Below are 16,311 nucleotides of genomic sequence, written 5' to 3'. Positions count from 1 at the left end.
AGAAGTAAAAATAATCTGGCTCCCTTAACATGTTTAATGATCGTGATCGCACTTGAAAATGTCAACAATTATCATTATTTACATTAACCCTAATAATAGAAAGTTTTTAATGAAGGAGAAATTTAAAAAAGTTTATAAACTTTTATATATTTTATTAGACAAAATATCAAATACCCTTCTGAACTTGTAGTTTATGGAAAAATAAGTTTAATTTTAACTATTTTTATAAATAAGTTCATAATTTCTATTTGAAGGTCAAATAAATTCAATTTTTGACTAAAAAATTAATGAAATTGATGGTAACGGTGTTAATGATGATTTGACAAAATTGACGGTGATAGTGAAATAGATACAATAATTATTAACATATAAAATTTAAAAATTAAAATTGAATTTATTTTGAATATTAAAAATTAATATTAGTTAAATCTTATTTTATTTAACTAATTTAAATAACGAGTATGATAGAAATATTTATAATTTTTTAAAAATTTAGATCTATTTAGCCTTTAAATAATAGAGATTATGGATCTATTTACTAAAATAGTTTTGAAATTGGACTTATTTATCCATGAGCTACAAATTCCAAGAGATATTTGACCCTTTATTCATATTTTGTTAATCAAATAATAAATTTTAAAATTTTATAATCCCTTATAAAAAGCACAACATTACCTAAACAAAATTACTTTATATTTTTTATTTCTGAAATCATTCTTCCTTTTACTAATTAATTATTACTGATTAGCAAAAAGCTGATGCATTAAAGCTACATCAAATGCTAAAATGTTTATTAACAATCTTTACATGGTTAAAAATAATTGAAATTCAACCAAATTGGTATTTCAATAATTTATTTACAACCGTACTCATACATTACTTAATTCGGATTCAAGTTATGGTTGGTTATGATCCAAAATTGTCCTGCACTGATGCTACCCTTTTCAGGACCACGGTCATGACCAAAATAGGACCATGACCAGTTCCTTAGACAGAACTTGAATTGTCTGTTTATGTAAAAATACATCACTTATTATATTCTTTTTAAAATTCAAAAAGATATATATGTTTTGACAATTATAAATAAAAAATGAAGAAAATAAAGATTCTTATTATAAGAAATAATTATCTAATTAAAAAAGTTGTGCTAGAGCTATTTTGCAGGCATATAAAATAAAATTAAAAACTTTATTATTTTATATTATTAAAAATTCTATTTAGAATTGCGGTTGATAAAAATGCTTTAAAAGAATTAAATTTTTTAAATTGTTTAGAACTAGATAAATTGATGTTTTTTTCAAAAGTGAGTTTGATAATAATAATTCATAAGAAATAATTTATTGAATTAAAAGACTTTAATTTTTTTCTTAATATCCAACGGTAATCTCAAGCGTATTTTAAATTAGTTCGAATCATGTTGTTATCAAATTCTTCAAATAGTAAATGAAGTAAATATTTGAAAAAAGAAGGAAGATTTTGTACAAAAGTACATGTGACTGTGATGTTTAGACTTAATTGTTTACATGATAGAAGGAAGGGGAAAGTATAATTTAATCTTTTTACATAGCACAAAATTTAACCCTCTGATTTAATCTTTTATATAAGAGGTTCTATGTGTTTATTTATTTATTTATATTTTAGCACTCTCAAAATTGAAACGTTAATAATTTATATTCAAATTCACTAATACCGTTAATTAAATAGTTATATTTCATTCATTTAGTATTAATAGGTTGCGATTCCACCACCATTTTCTATTTCTTATCAATTTAGCTTTCATCTAAGACTACTCATATCAATTTTTATACAATTTAGAGAGAAAAATCAAAGAAAGATTAAAATAGTATCATAATTTGATTTTTTTTTAATTCTAATCAATTTCGACGAATTTTGAATGATCTAATTAGACTAAAAAATACCAAATTTTATCATCTATCCAACAAGATCGATTTTGCAGTGATTAGACTTCGTTTGAGATTTAATTTTCAAAACTATTAACGATATTAATGAATTTGAATATAAATTGCTAACAATATAATTTTCAAAGTATTAAAGTGTTACAAAAGAAACCATATAATCTCTTATATCAAAAGGTTAAATCACAACACTCTAAAGGAATAAAACCAAACAAAAGGGAATTTGAATTTATTTCTTTTGATGAAAATGGATGGAGTAATAAGAATGGTGAGATTTGGTCCAGCTCAATCTTGGTAAACATGTAGCAGAGGAGACATGCAACATGTTATCATTTGAGCTATGATCTGTTAAACCCTCCCCAGCTCATGTCAATGTGATCCTGTCAATCAAACAAAGCAAATTCATTTAATATAATACCATTTATTTATTTTTATTCTCATAAGTTTTATCAATCTTGTGGACCATATTTTCTATCTTTTTGCCTCATCTATGGTATCCACAATTTGTGTATATTTAAAATGAATTTCATTTCTCCCATTTCAGAAGAACTTGAGAAATTCCAGTTATAGGCAACAGCTATTTTATATATTTCTTTCTCAAATTGTTATTTTTATGAGTCATATGATACTTTATGGATGCTAAAATCTTAAATATAATATTGGGTATAAAAAAAATATTTACAATGTTTACAACTTTCCTACAATTAAGAGACATTGAATTTTTTTAATATTGTGTAACAAAATATTAAATATGATAACACAAAAGAAACAATTAATAAGTCTATTAACATATAATAACAAATATGAAAAAGAAATATTAAAAAATTAAAATAAAGAAATAATTTGGATCCAATGGAGTTATTTAAGAATGAAATTCGAGTTTTAGTATTAGTTATAATGAAACTCGAGTTTGAATTCCACCTTTTCTTATCAATATAATAGATAAAAAAAGGTTAAATATATATTTATACCTTTGAATTTATATCGATTAGTCAGTTTAACATTTTAACTTTTGATTTAATCTAACAAACACTTGAATTTATATCTTTTAATATCTAAAACACCTTTTAATTTTCAATTTAATATTACATACATTTAAATTTTATTTTTTGGTAGTATCTAAATACTTTTGTGCAATATATGTGGACATATTGAATAAAGATATATGTCAAAAAGTCTTAATATATTATAAAAAAATAAATTTAAGTGTCCATTAAATTAATTTTAAAATTATAGTATTGCACGGACTAAATAACTAAAATTTAGAGATATAAATATGTATTTGACCGTTAAAAAAATTAAAAGAACTTTTATTTTTATTTTCTTTTTGCTAAAAGTTTAATAGATAATTTGGAGTGACCTCTTTCTTTATACCACGATTGAGAAATGGGTGATAAATGATTCGAGAAGGCAGGGGCACAATGGGGATTGGGAGAGAGAGATAAGGTGATGTTTGTTTGGACATGGAAGCATAGGGGGGGGCCGAATGACAGGCGAAGGGGGGGGGGGGAAGCGTGCAGGGCAACAGATTCTCCCCCAAGAAAGCTGGAAAAGTGCGGCCAATTTTTGTTGTTTATTGCATAAATCTGTCCGCACCAATTATAAATGCATCTTTCTGTTTATTTGCTTTTTCATCCAAAGATTATAATAGCAAGTCTTATTAAGTACATAATTAGTAGGCAAAGCCGCATTCTAATTGAGGTGTTAACTTAATCTAAAGTGTATATCATCATGAAATTATAGTTACCACTTTATATTTACTTTTTCTCACGAATATCTCTTTTATTAGAAATTTGATATGATTGATTACAGTGGGATTTAATTAAATGCGTAAGTATAAAACCCAACTAGTAGAATTATAATTGAGTTTAATTAATATTAACATAATTAAAAATATTCAGTTAGTTGATTGAACTTTACCATATTAATAATTTGAAACAATTAATTGTTTTGGAGTTAAGTAAATGAATGAATGTAAAACTTAACTAATAGACTTTGGCGTGATGACAAATTCACGTTTTAGTTTTTTTTTTTTGAGCTTTTTAGTGCATATGTTTATTTATAGAGAATTTTTTTTATATTCATTTTTTAATATTTAAAGGAAATAATTTTTTTTATTTTTATAAAAAATTTATAAACCATATTTAATTTATAAAAAAAATTATTTTCTATTTAGGTAATATTTTAAATATAAAAGGTAGATTTGAAATAAATAAAATGAGAACTTTTCGTTTTCATTTGAAATCAAGTAACTTTTTATATAAAGAAAAATATAAAAAAACACGTTAAGCTTGTTTTTAAATTTTTTTCAAAATTTAGTTATAATTTTAAAAATTTGTTAAAAACTTGTTTTCTATTTTCATTTTAAAAAATACAAGTAAATACAATATTCTATTTTTTATTTTTATTTGAAAAATTTTCTAGAAAATTGACATAGATTTCTATTATTAAACAAGCCCTTAGCATCCACACTTGCTTTTTAATTTTTTTTCTTTCTTAAGTTTTAAAATAAGGTAAAAAAATTAAAAAATAAATTTAATAGAAAAATAATTTATAAAAGAATAAAAATATTAGTTAAGAGGTTAAAATTTATCTTTAAAATAATGCTCTAAATATGTAATACATATAATAATTGGAAGAGCGACACAGATAAAAATTATTAAAAAAATTAAAATGTGATTCACAAATATAATATGTGTGGCATAAGGAAATCATTGTTTTTTTGGTAATAATGATGTAAAATGGGGTTATAGCTATTCTAAATCATATTATAAACCTGAACAAAAGCAAACTGGTAAACAACGAAAAACCCATATTTGTTAAGTGAGGGTTTGGAAGAGTTTGAAGCTGAAGGAATTTAGAGATTTCTTGACGTAAAAGGAACTCAATCACATACCCATTATGTATATATATATATATAATAATTGTCAATAAAAATAATTGGTCAATTTGTAAACTTTGCTGTTTTCTGTTTGTTGCACCTTTAAAAATTGATCTTGTAACAAATTTGTAAACTTTTCCATTTTTATTTCTTTGTTTAATTGTCAAAAGAAATCTTATATTTTACACTTAATTATCAAATCTAGCATGTATTGTTGAAATTTTTAATTTTATATTAAATTTTAATATTAATTTCGATTTTAATCTTCAATAAAATTATCAACAAAATTTATTATCATAGCATGAACTCTGGCAACAATAATAAAAATAAGAAATTGAATCAGCACTTTTACTATTAAAATATTACCGTTTAAGCACCTAAGATTAATGAACTCCAAAGTTAAAAAAAGAAAAAATTAATTACGTACTTAAATGATAATATTTTAGTAATGAGACGAATCAACAATTCTAATATTGACTTGGTTATTTTTTTGTTGTTATCAGAATTCACACCAAGCTAGGACGGATAATTTTATTAAATGCTAAAATTGAAATTAATATTAAAATATTAACGTTAAAATATTAAAAACTTGATAACATAAACAAAATTTAAAATCTTTTTAGCAATTAAGCCTTATTTCTTCATACAAGAAAAGAATAACTAATGTTGCATCAGCAAATCAGTTTAATGAATCCAATCAACAGCCATAGATGGGTATGAAGTTGCATATTCTCTATTCTGACGGTAAATCATTAATATATAAATGGAAGTATATTTTAGATTAGGTAAAAAATATTTCTTTCTTTAAAACTAAAGTTATAATTATTTTGTTTAGTATAAAATAAATAAATTGTTAATTTTATACAATTATAAATACTCCAATCAAATACCATAATATATAATTTTTTGAGTTCTTATATAAAATTGTTTTTATTCAAATCTTAAAAATCATAGATAAATTGGTAAGTCCATTATTATTTAAATTACCGTACACCGTATTAAATTTTTTTATTAAAAGTGTTTTAATAAGAAAATAATAAAAATAATGATATTCATTGGAAAAAAAATAAATTTCTTAATATTTGTGCAATTTGAAAAAAAACAAATCATAGCACACGTGCTAATTAAATAATGGGTAAAAACACTTTCAACTATTTAATTTAATGATAAGTACACATCTCAAATTGAAAAAATAAATAAATTTGATTATTTATATTTAAGAAAAATTAATTGATAAATATATCCAATCTTTTATGATTAAATTAATAAGCTTCTATAATTATTATAATATTTAAAATACGTATTAGGTGAATTGTTTTTCTGATAAAGGATAATTAAAGATATAAGAAAAACAGAGAATTAATGTAATTTATATTTATCTTTAGTTTTTTTTTAATTTTTTTAGTATAAATGACACAATTATCTCAATCCAAATATTTTAAATTTTTATTGATAAAAATTCTAGCTTTATTGGATTACTTACCTATGAAAAGAAACTCTATTTGACCAAACTAACTTGCAAATTTGTTCATTAATATCCTATCACAGAAAGAATATGAAAATGAAGATTGAAGAGTGGGGAAACCAAAGACTTAGTTTCTTTTTCGAGAAATACTATACAACCCACTTGTATTTGTTGCAACAATTATCTATTTGATATGACATATAATAAATTTATAAAAATTTCTTTTAATCTTAAAACAACAAAAGATAATTTACTAAAAATACTACATCACACTAATAAATTGCCTAACAAAAAAAAGCATCAATACAAAAAAAAACAACTCATTAGTGACAGATTCAATCGCTTACTAATTTGTTATAGAAAAATAATAGATTGATGACGAAACAAAATTTTTTTTTACAAAATACCGACCATTTAATGACAGAAAGTTAGCAACGGATACTTTACGTCGCTACCTCGTAGGCATTTTTTGTGCCAAAAAATGGCGCCATGACTACCTAGGGAATGACAATGAACTCGCAAGGAAAATTGACGTAAACCTTCTAAGGAAGAGAAGGATACACGCCAAGATCGATACTTATAAGATTTGTCAAAAGATATTTGCGAAACTATCATCTTTATTTATAAAGAAATAAGATCAATAACTATAATGTGATGAACTTAATTAATCCTAGAAACTAACAAGTTAATAGAATTAAATTAAGGTAGAAGTGAAATCAAAACCTAAACAATAAGTTTTAATCTCAAGAACACTTAAAGAAACTCTTTAAGCAAAAACAAGATTTTCTATTCAATCAAAGATATATATATATATATACTTTTGCCGAATTAAATAGCTCTATTTATAGAGTTTAAAACAAAATAATCCTAATCCTAGAATGACTAGGATATGCGGCCAAGATTCCTAAATCAACAGGGAAATAAATAACTCCTCAAAGAAAGGGAATAAGATATGGTCAAGATTCCTAAATAAACAAGGAAACAAATAACTCCTAAATAGATGTCATCAAGGCTCCTTGCTGGATTAGGATTTTTAGTGGAATTAGGATTTTTTGTTGAAGTATGATTCCTCGTGATACATGGGTTCTCATCATCATGACTCCTTGCTGGATTAGGATCTTTAGTGGAATTAGGATTCTTTGTTGAAGTAGGATTCCTTGTGCTACATGAGTTCTCATCATCCCCCCTTTCTTTGAAAAGATTCATCCTCGAATCTTGCTCAAATCTTGTGAAAGAAGCCAACACATAATCTCAAAGAACAATACTAACTCATTATCAACCTGCAGATCTTTCACAAAAGTTGTTAGAGGAACTTTAGAATAAATAATACTTTCAATGCCAATAAAATCAACATGTTCAATTGGCTCAATGGCATCAAGTAAAATATTTTCATATTTCACTATTTCAATTTTTCCTTCATCTTCAATAATGATCTCTTCATTTTAGATTTCGCTCAAAAGTTTATCTTTTTCACCATCTTCATTCATTATGCCTTTTGTATCTTCGTTGACTTCAATAGAGCAATTTACCTTTTCTATATCATCAATATTAGTTTCCAAAGATGGCTTAGACTCAGCTTTATCTTCAAGGTGCTCCAATCCCTTTAAATCTTCAAAACTATTTTCAAGGCTACTCCTAAGAGATTTTATATCATTTGAAAGTTCATCAATGAGATCTTGACGTGATTGTCTTTCTATCTTCTTTGGCTTAAGTTTAGGATTATAAAATTTTTGCAAACACTTTTCATAATAATCATCAATCTTTCGTCCCCACAATCTATCATAAGATTGATAAAGAAGATCTCGACGTCTTCTAGCAAACTCCTCCTGACAAAATATATCTTACACACAATCACACGTGTTTAACACTCAAAATAAAGACATTTACTCTCGTGTTTCACTCAATTAGGCTTTTACCCTCTAATGAGCTCACCATTTGCCTTGTACCACTCAATCTCTACTCTTTGACACTTATAGAGGCTAAAATAATCAAATACCTAACAACCAAAGTTGTAACTACTCAATAACCAACGAATCAGATTTAGAACATACAAGAGCACAAACTAGGTAAACGAAACTAGACTTAATGACCAAGATTAACTCTAAACATAATAAAACACATAAGAATAAGATGAATTAATGACGAACTAATTTTGATAAACAAATTAAACGAAAAGGACATATTTGATTTATGTAGAATAAAGAATGTATTTAACACTTAAGAAACAAAAGGAACGAATGAATTAGACTCTAAGAATAGCAAAGAAGACGAATTGAATAAAAGAAAATACTCTAGACAAGAAAACGAATCACAAAGAATAAGAAACTAATGGATTGATTTTTTTTTTTTATAACAAAACAAGAACAAAATACATAGAGCTTTAATTTGATTGAAACGTCTCGAAGACTTTGATCAAGCAAACTAAAGGAAACGAAATAACAAAATAAAGATATCACAGGCCAATTTATCTAGAACATCTCGAATACTTTAACCAAACAAATTGACGAAGAGAATAAGATGAAGAGAAATCTGAAAACAAAAAAGTATGAGTAGAAGAACAACGAAGATAACAAATAGGATATGTAACCAAACCTTGTAAGCTAGCTCTCATACCAAATGATGTAAACCTTCTAAGGAAGAGAAGGATACACGCCAAGATCGATACTTATAAGGTTTGCCAAAAGATATTTGCAGAACTATCACCCTTATTTATAAAGAAATAAGATCAATAGCTATAATGGGATGAACTTAATTAATCCTAGAAACTAACAAGTTAATAGAATTAAATTAAGGTAGAAGTGAAATCAAAACCTAAACAATAAGTTTTAATCTCAAGAACACTTAAAGAAACTCTTTAAGCAAAAACAAGGTTTTCTATTCAATTAAATATATATATATATATATATATATATATATATATATATATATATATATATATATATATATATATATATATATATATATATATATACTTACCGAATTACATAGCTCTATTTATAGAGTTTAAAACAAAATAATCCTAATCCTAGAATGACTAAGATATGCGGCCAAGATTCCTAAATCAACAAGGAAACAAATAACTCCTTAAAGAAATGGAATAAGATACGGTCAAGATTCCTAAATAAACAAGAAAACAAATAACTCCTAAATAGATGTCATCAGGACTCCTTGATGGATTAGGATTTTTAGTGGAATTAGGATTCTTTGTTAAAGTAGGATTCCTTGTGATACATGGGTTCTCATCATCATGACTCCTTGCTGGATTATGATCTTTAGTGGAATTATGATTCTTTGTTGAAGTAGGATTCCTTGTGCTACATGGGTTCTTATAAAAAAATGTAGCAACAGATTATTAGTCCGTCGGTAAATTTGGTGGCAACTTGACACCAAAGGCTAGATCCTTTAGCGATAGATAGGTCCGTCTCTGGTTAGTAACAAAAACTGAATCCGTTGGCTTTTAACGATGAAAATAATTAGTGGCTAGACTGTTTGACCTCAACGCGGTTAGGTGCAATGATTTTAGATAACGTTAGCGACGGAGCTCCGTCTGTCACTATCCATTTTGGTTAGTCGTTTGTATCTACTAGATAACGATGGGCTATGTTTGTCGCTACAGTTTTAATTAGACGACACTAGGAGCTGCTGTTTATACTTCACTTAGCGATAGACATAAAATGACACTTCATTCTCTGTTTCCTCTTCTTCTTTTTCTTCTTTGCCAAACCCTAACTCACATCTCTCTCTCTCTTTCTCTCCCTCTCCCTTACTATGCAGCCTCTCTTTCTATCACCTTATCTCTCTGGCTCTCTCTCTCTCTCTCTCTTACTTTCTTTCTCTAGCCTTTCTCACTCACCTTCTTTCCGTACGCCCTTTTTGTCTTATCCATTTCCAATTGTAGGTAATTTCTTTCCTTTTTTTTTCTAATTGTGGTTTGTAGTATACAAAAGTTGCATTAATTGTTTCCTTTTGTTTCTCAATTTAATGCTTTTGTTTGTGGACAAGAGAAAGAAAAATAAAAAGTTTATAGATGGTTTATGAAGCTGCAAAAAATAAGGACAAGCTGATTAGATGCATAAGCTAAGAGTAGTGAGTAATTTATTTTTCTGTTGTTTTATTTGCATATTAGTTTATTTTTATATTTTTTTTGAAAAATAAAAAATATGTTGTTTTTCCTTTATTTCTCTGCCATTTTCTCTACTTTATTTTCAAAAGTTTTATTTACTAATTTTTTGCTAATAAGATTCAAATCATAAGTGAGATTTGTAGTCATAACATAATTGTGTTGATGTCATGAGTGATTTGTAATTTCATAAATAGGAAAGTTCAGATTGTTGTTAGGACATATAGCCCTAATTACTCAAAGTAGTAAAGAATGCAATATTTCTTTATTTTCTCTATATGTATTTATATTAGTCTAAACTTGTAAAAGAGTTAAGTGAGAGTAGGGCTATAAATGAACCAAATGTCTCACGAGCTATTCAGAGCTTGGATCGATAAAAAGCTCGTTCGAGGTCATTCGTTAATTTAAATAAGCCGAGCTCGAGCTCAATTTTGAGCTTTATAATTTTATTGAGCTGAATTCGAGCTTGAAAAAGTTTGGTTTGTTAGCTTGCGAATTTGCTCATTTATTGGCTCGCGAACAGGCTTATGACCTCGAGCTCGAGCTTGGTTCGTTTGTAATTTACACGAGCATGTTTGCAATCTGGCTCGTTTGTAAAGTCCGTGAACATGCTTGTTTATAAGCTTGACAAGCAAGCTCGTTTATAGGCTAGAGTTCAAATTCAAAATAATAATAATAATAATAATAATAATAATAATATAACTATAACATTTAAACGTAGCAATTACTATTAGTAAAAATTACAAAAAAATTAATAAATAATAAATAAATATATTCTATAACAACTTAATAAAATAAGTGTTTTTCAAATTAGATAAAATAAAATTGACTTATTAATACAAATTTTATTTTACTTATAAATTATTATGTATTATAAAATTTAATTATATTTTTATAATTTATAACATTTTTTTCAAATTAGATAAAATAAAATTGACTTATTAATACAAATTTTATTTTACTTATAAATTATTATGTATTATAAAATTTAATTATATTTTTATAATTTATAACATTTTTTTCAATCAAACAAAATGTTTGTATTACAACAAACCATTGCAGTGTTCGAGTCGATATTGTTACTTTTTCTCGACTCTGATCCCCTATCAGAAAAATCCTCAATTCTCCATAATGAAACACTAATATTTAGATTGGTTAAGATAAGGTGATAGCCAAAAGGAATTACTGAATAACTTAATAGAATTGATGACTGCTATGGATGGTCTGGTACTGAATAAACGAGTATCCCTCCTAGAGAAAAAAAGATTCTCTTTAAAAAGTATTTTGTGCCATCCACTAGAACTTGAAGAACTCCAAAAGGACCAACATATTTAGATCCAATATATTGTTGTATCCCTGCAGATATTTTCATTAGGCTCTTTTATGGAATATGAAAATTTTTTCAGCTATAAGAAGTGAGCGAACAGAAATTTGACACATAATATCTATGTCAACTTTTCTGTCTTAATGCATTGAAAGCAAGACGCTTTCTAGATGATCCCTATAGACGAGTGGGGGTTCTTTTAGTCTTTCTAGTTACTTCGTTCTCTATTTCAATATGAAAGAATCCTTAGGAAAGGTAGTTTGTTTCCACTGAGCTAAAACAAGATGTCAATGTCTATGGTAAACCAAAGTCATCGTTTAATACTTATTTTGCTTCAATCTCGACTATATAAACAAAAAAAAAATTAAAGATTTAGTTACGATTAGAAATATACTTTTCTGTCTTTTTCTATAGATCATTTACTCATACTCATTCAATTGAATGGATTGATTCAATTAATAAAAATTATGTTTCATAATTTCATAATCCAATTTTCTCAATTAGAAATTAAAAGAATTGGAGAATGTATATTCTTCCTCGAATTTTTTATTGAGAGGTAAAGGATTAAATCTTTTTAAGAAATAAAGTTTTTAACCAGAATATGGAGCTATTATACTAATTAAATAAAAAAATATTTATTATTAAATTCTTATTTAGTATATAATAGGTCATGACTAACGAGACACCAGCGCATAAAGAAAAAATTATGTTAAATGAATATAATCAGTGCTATTGCCATTATTGCAAAACCTTATATATCTTAACCTTAACACAAAATATTTTCTTTCTAATCTCATGCTCTTTACTTCTTAGATATCTCATATTTGTCTAACTCGAATCTTGGAGTTAATAGAGTGGTGTGTCGGTGTGAGTTCATACGGTTTCTTTGAGAAAATTTTAGTTTAATTAAAACATTGGACTGAATTTATGTTTGTATTTATAAATGGTAATCAAATTGAAAACTAAGCTAAAATAAATCAAGACTGTAATTTATATAAATTAATATTATTATTTCGAAAAACTTTTAGCTATTTTATTATATCACACTTCGACTATTTTATATTTTAAAAATTTATTTTAAATTTTCTAAATATTATTCATTAAAAGATGGTTGCCATTAGAATATGAAATAGTGGACTAGTTTATATGCTTTTTAAGTGAACACAGACTTGTGATATGTTTAGTTGGTCTTCTTGCAATTATTATGCACCGATAGTCCTTATTTTTATTATTCATATTGTTTTAGTAATATTTTTTTACATGTTTTGCTATATTTTCAAAAGCCGATTTTGATTATTTTTATTGCAAGTTTTAATCTTTTTTGCTAAATTTGATACTTTCATCATTTTTTTGCTATATTTTTAGGTGTTGCAATTGATTAACTTAATTATTAAAAAATGCTTAACGAGTTCGAGCTCGAGCACAAATTGTGCTTAATAAGCTCGGACTCGAGTTTTTCTCATAATGCAACCACTTAATGAATCAAACTCAAACTGAACTCGAGCTATTTATCGAATCGAGCTAGTTGCGAACCGAGCTTGAACTTTTGGTGAACCTAATTATTTTCGAGCTAGCCGAGCTTGAGCTCCATTATAAAAGCTCGAATCGAGCTCGAGCCTCTGCCAGAATTAAACAAACCAAGCCTAAAATTGTTGATATTCGGCTCGGCTCGGTTCGATTACAACCCTAAGCGAGAGCACTCAAATAAAAGAGATGGAGGGTATTGTTGGAGTTGTGGCAGGAGTGGTGTTATGTACTGTAATTATAAGAGTTTTTCATGAGATGTGGAAAAATCCAAGAAGGATACTATCGATGCTCTTGAAACAAGAAATCAGAGGACCAACACTTTCATTCTTATATGAGAATATTCAACAAATAGAAAAGATACAATCTCATACATCCCATTTTTATAATATCTAATAAAAAAATCATTAGAATAATTTTTTTAAAATACTATATAAATTTTGAACATCTTTAAATTTCAATTTTGATGATTATATATATTTTTATTTATTATTTAAATTATGTTTTAGCTTCATATATTTAGAATAGAAAATTTAGTTTTTCATTTGGTAGAGTTCTACTTATATTTATGATATTAGGTAGACCAAGCTATATAAATGGAAAAAGTAAAGAAATTTTATATATTGCCATATCTTTACATTTTCAGTGCCTTCATTTAGCTCATGTCTTTTAGTTAAGTGTTTGTAGAAGTGCCGAGTGTACGACATGGGTGCTAGAGCTCCAGACTTCTACAATAGTTCCTCCTTCTCCACTACTGCATCTCCAAATTTAGATGTGCAACATATGTAAGACGCTATTCACCAAGAGTTGTAGTAGGAGTTGCAACAATATATGGAGGAGCAATGCGTGACCATGGAGGCATTGGAGGAGCAATGGGCAACCATGGAGGCACAAAGGATTATGATGAAGTAGCAAATGCAAGAGCAAATGAGAGACATGCGACGCCTCATTGCAGAGATGGCATGTTCCGGCCAGCTTGCACCTCCACACCATTCTCCATCTGCCTCTGATCCTGATCAATGACCTACGACCTAATTGTTTTTCTATGTTTTGATAGTTTTATACATTATATATACTTTATGATATTGTATTTAGTATACAAATATTTTTATTTATTTATATAAAATTCCTTTCTCATATTCTTCATTTTATTTCTCCATAATATGCTTATTTATAATAGTAATAATAAATATATAAATTAAAAAAATAATACAGTAACTTATTGGCTGGTCAACGATGAAAAATAAATACATTTATTGAAAAAGAACACATTAGCGAGAGAGATCAGAATCCGTCGCTAACTATAAGGACAAGAGAGGGACTAACCCTTGCTAATTTATCATGACTTAGCGACGAACTATCTATCCGTTGCTAATTTCTTTGGCCGTTAACAAGGGAACATCCATTGCTATTATCATGACAATTAGTAACAAATGCTAATCCCTTGCTAATGGCAGGGACATAGTAACGGGTTGTCCCTTACTTTTTATCTAGGGATTAGCGTTCGTTTGCTAATCGGTTTTACTTCAATGACGACGTGATCCCTTGCCTATCTGTTGCTAATATGAGTAAGTCTATCGCTAAAAGTTCAAATTCTCCCCATTATTTAGCAAAAAAAGTTTGTCGCTAAAGCTATCATTAAGCAATTGGCGAACCCAAAAAATTCATAGTTAAGTTATTGACGGATCCAAAAAATTGATCGCTAAATTATTAGCAAAGATCAATATACCAATAAAATTTTACCGTTTCAAGTTACCGACGGTTTCACCCCTTTAAGAAATCCGTCGCTAAACTGCAAGTTTTTTTTAGTGCACTATATTCCAACCAATAAGAAAGACAAATCCTTTTATAAGTTTGTAAAATTCTATAATTTGACTATGCTAATTATGAAATGACTCAATACATGAGTTTTGTGGTGAAATTATTATTATTATTATTATTATTATTACAATCTTAGTACACTTCTAAGTTTCATTTTGCATTAATTTTTAAGAATTGGGGATTGGAATCCTTTATAAATTATATATTACAAATTAGTCAAATAAAGAGCAATAGCAGCAACATCAACGAGAGAGAGTCATCAGAAAATAAGATAGAACTTGTCTTGATGACTTAAATTTTTTATAATGTTACTCTATAGCCTTGGTCAATAATTGCAATCATAGTCAAATCATTAAATTAATTTAATCCATTATAAAAATAAATTTTGAAAGAGAAAAATAAACGTGTGCAGAATTGCAATATAATATCCTAATATTAATCTTATCCTTTTGTGTACATTTTCTTTGAAGAATAAAGATCAGCTTGAAATTTATCTTTTTATGTAAATAAAATAGAATGCAGAACATAATTCTTTTTTTTTTTTAACAAGAATGAACTTTATTAAGAAAAAAAATTAAACCCTTCTAAAGAACTCTTTAGTTGAGGTGGGAAAATTATTCAATTTTTATTTTATTTTATTTTTTAAAATTTGAAGAAGTTATTTTAGAAAAAAAAGATAAGTAAATTAATAATTTGATTCAATACTATCTATTTCTGAAGTTCTAATAACAAGTCAATTTTTGTACTTTTCTGTTACAGTAAAATTTTCTTGAATTTTAATAAAACTAATTACTACCTCCTTCTGTATCAGTCGAATGACTAAATTAATGATTTAAAATTATAATTTGATTATTTATTTATTATCAAATATTAAGTTCGTTTAAGATTAAGTTTATTATCAAATTAGAGTAAATTTTATTTTTAAGATAAGTTAATATTAGTGTCTAATTAAAATTAAAATTTAATATTCTTTTACTTGTTTGTATTTTTTATTTTTTAATATATTTTAATCCTAGAAAAATTTGAACATACTAAAAATACTTGCTTTTTGTTTAATATTAATAAATTATTATATAGTTTAATTATAAATTTTTGAATAAAACAAATAATTTAAAGTTGAAAGTTAAAATTAAACAATACTAAAAATGAAAATCTTACTTGTATTAATGTAATTTTAATGGTTGATACAGAACTACATTTTTAACCTTCAAAATTATTATGATATTTTTTATTGATAATGAACTTATCAACTTCAGCATT

This window comes from Ricinus communis, chromosome 1 (genome assembly GCF_019578655.1).
Source record: "Ricinus communis isolate WT05 ecotype wild-type chromosome 1, ASM1957865v1, whole genome shotgun sequence".
Taxonomy (NCBI): Eukaryota; Viridiplantae; Streptophyta; class Magnoliopsida; order Malpighiales; family Euphorbiaceae; genus Ricinus; species Ricinus communis.
The sequence above is the reverse complement of the archived record's forward strand: the minus strand, read 5'-3'. Positions refer to the sequence as shown.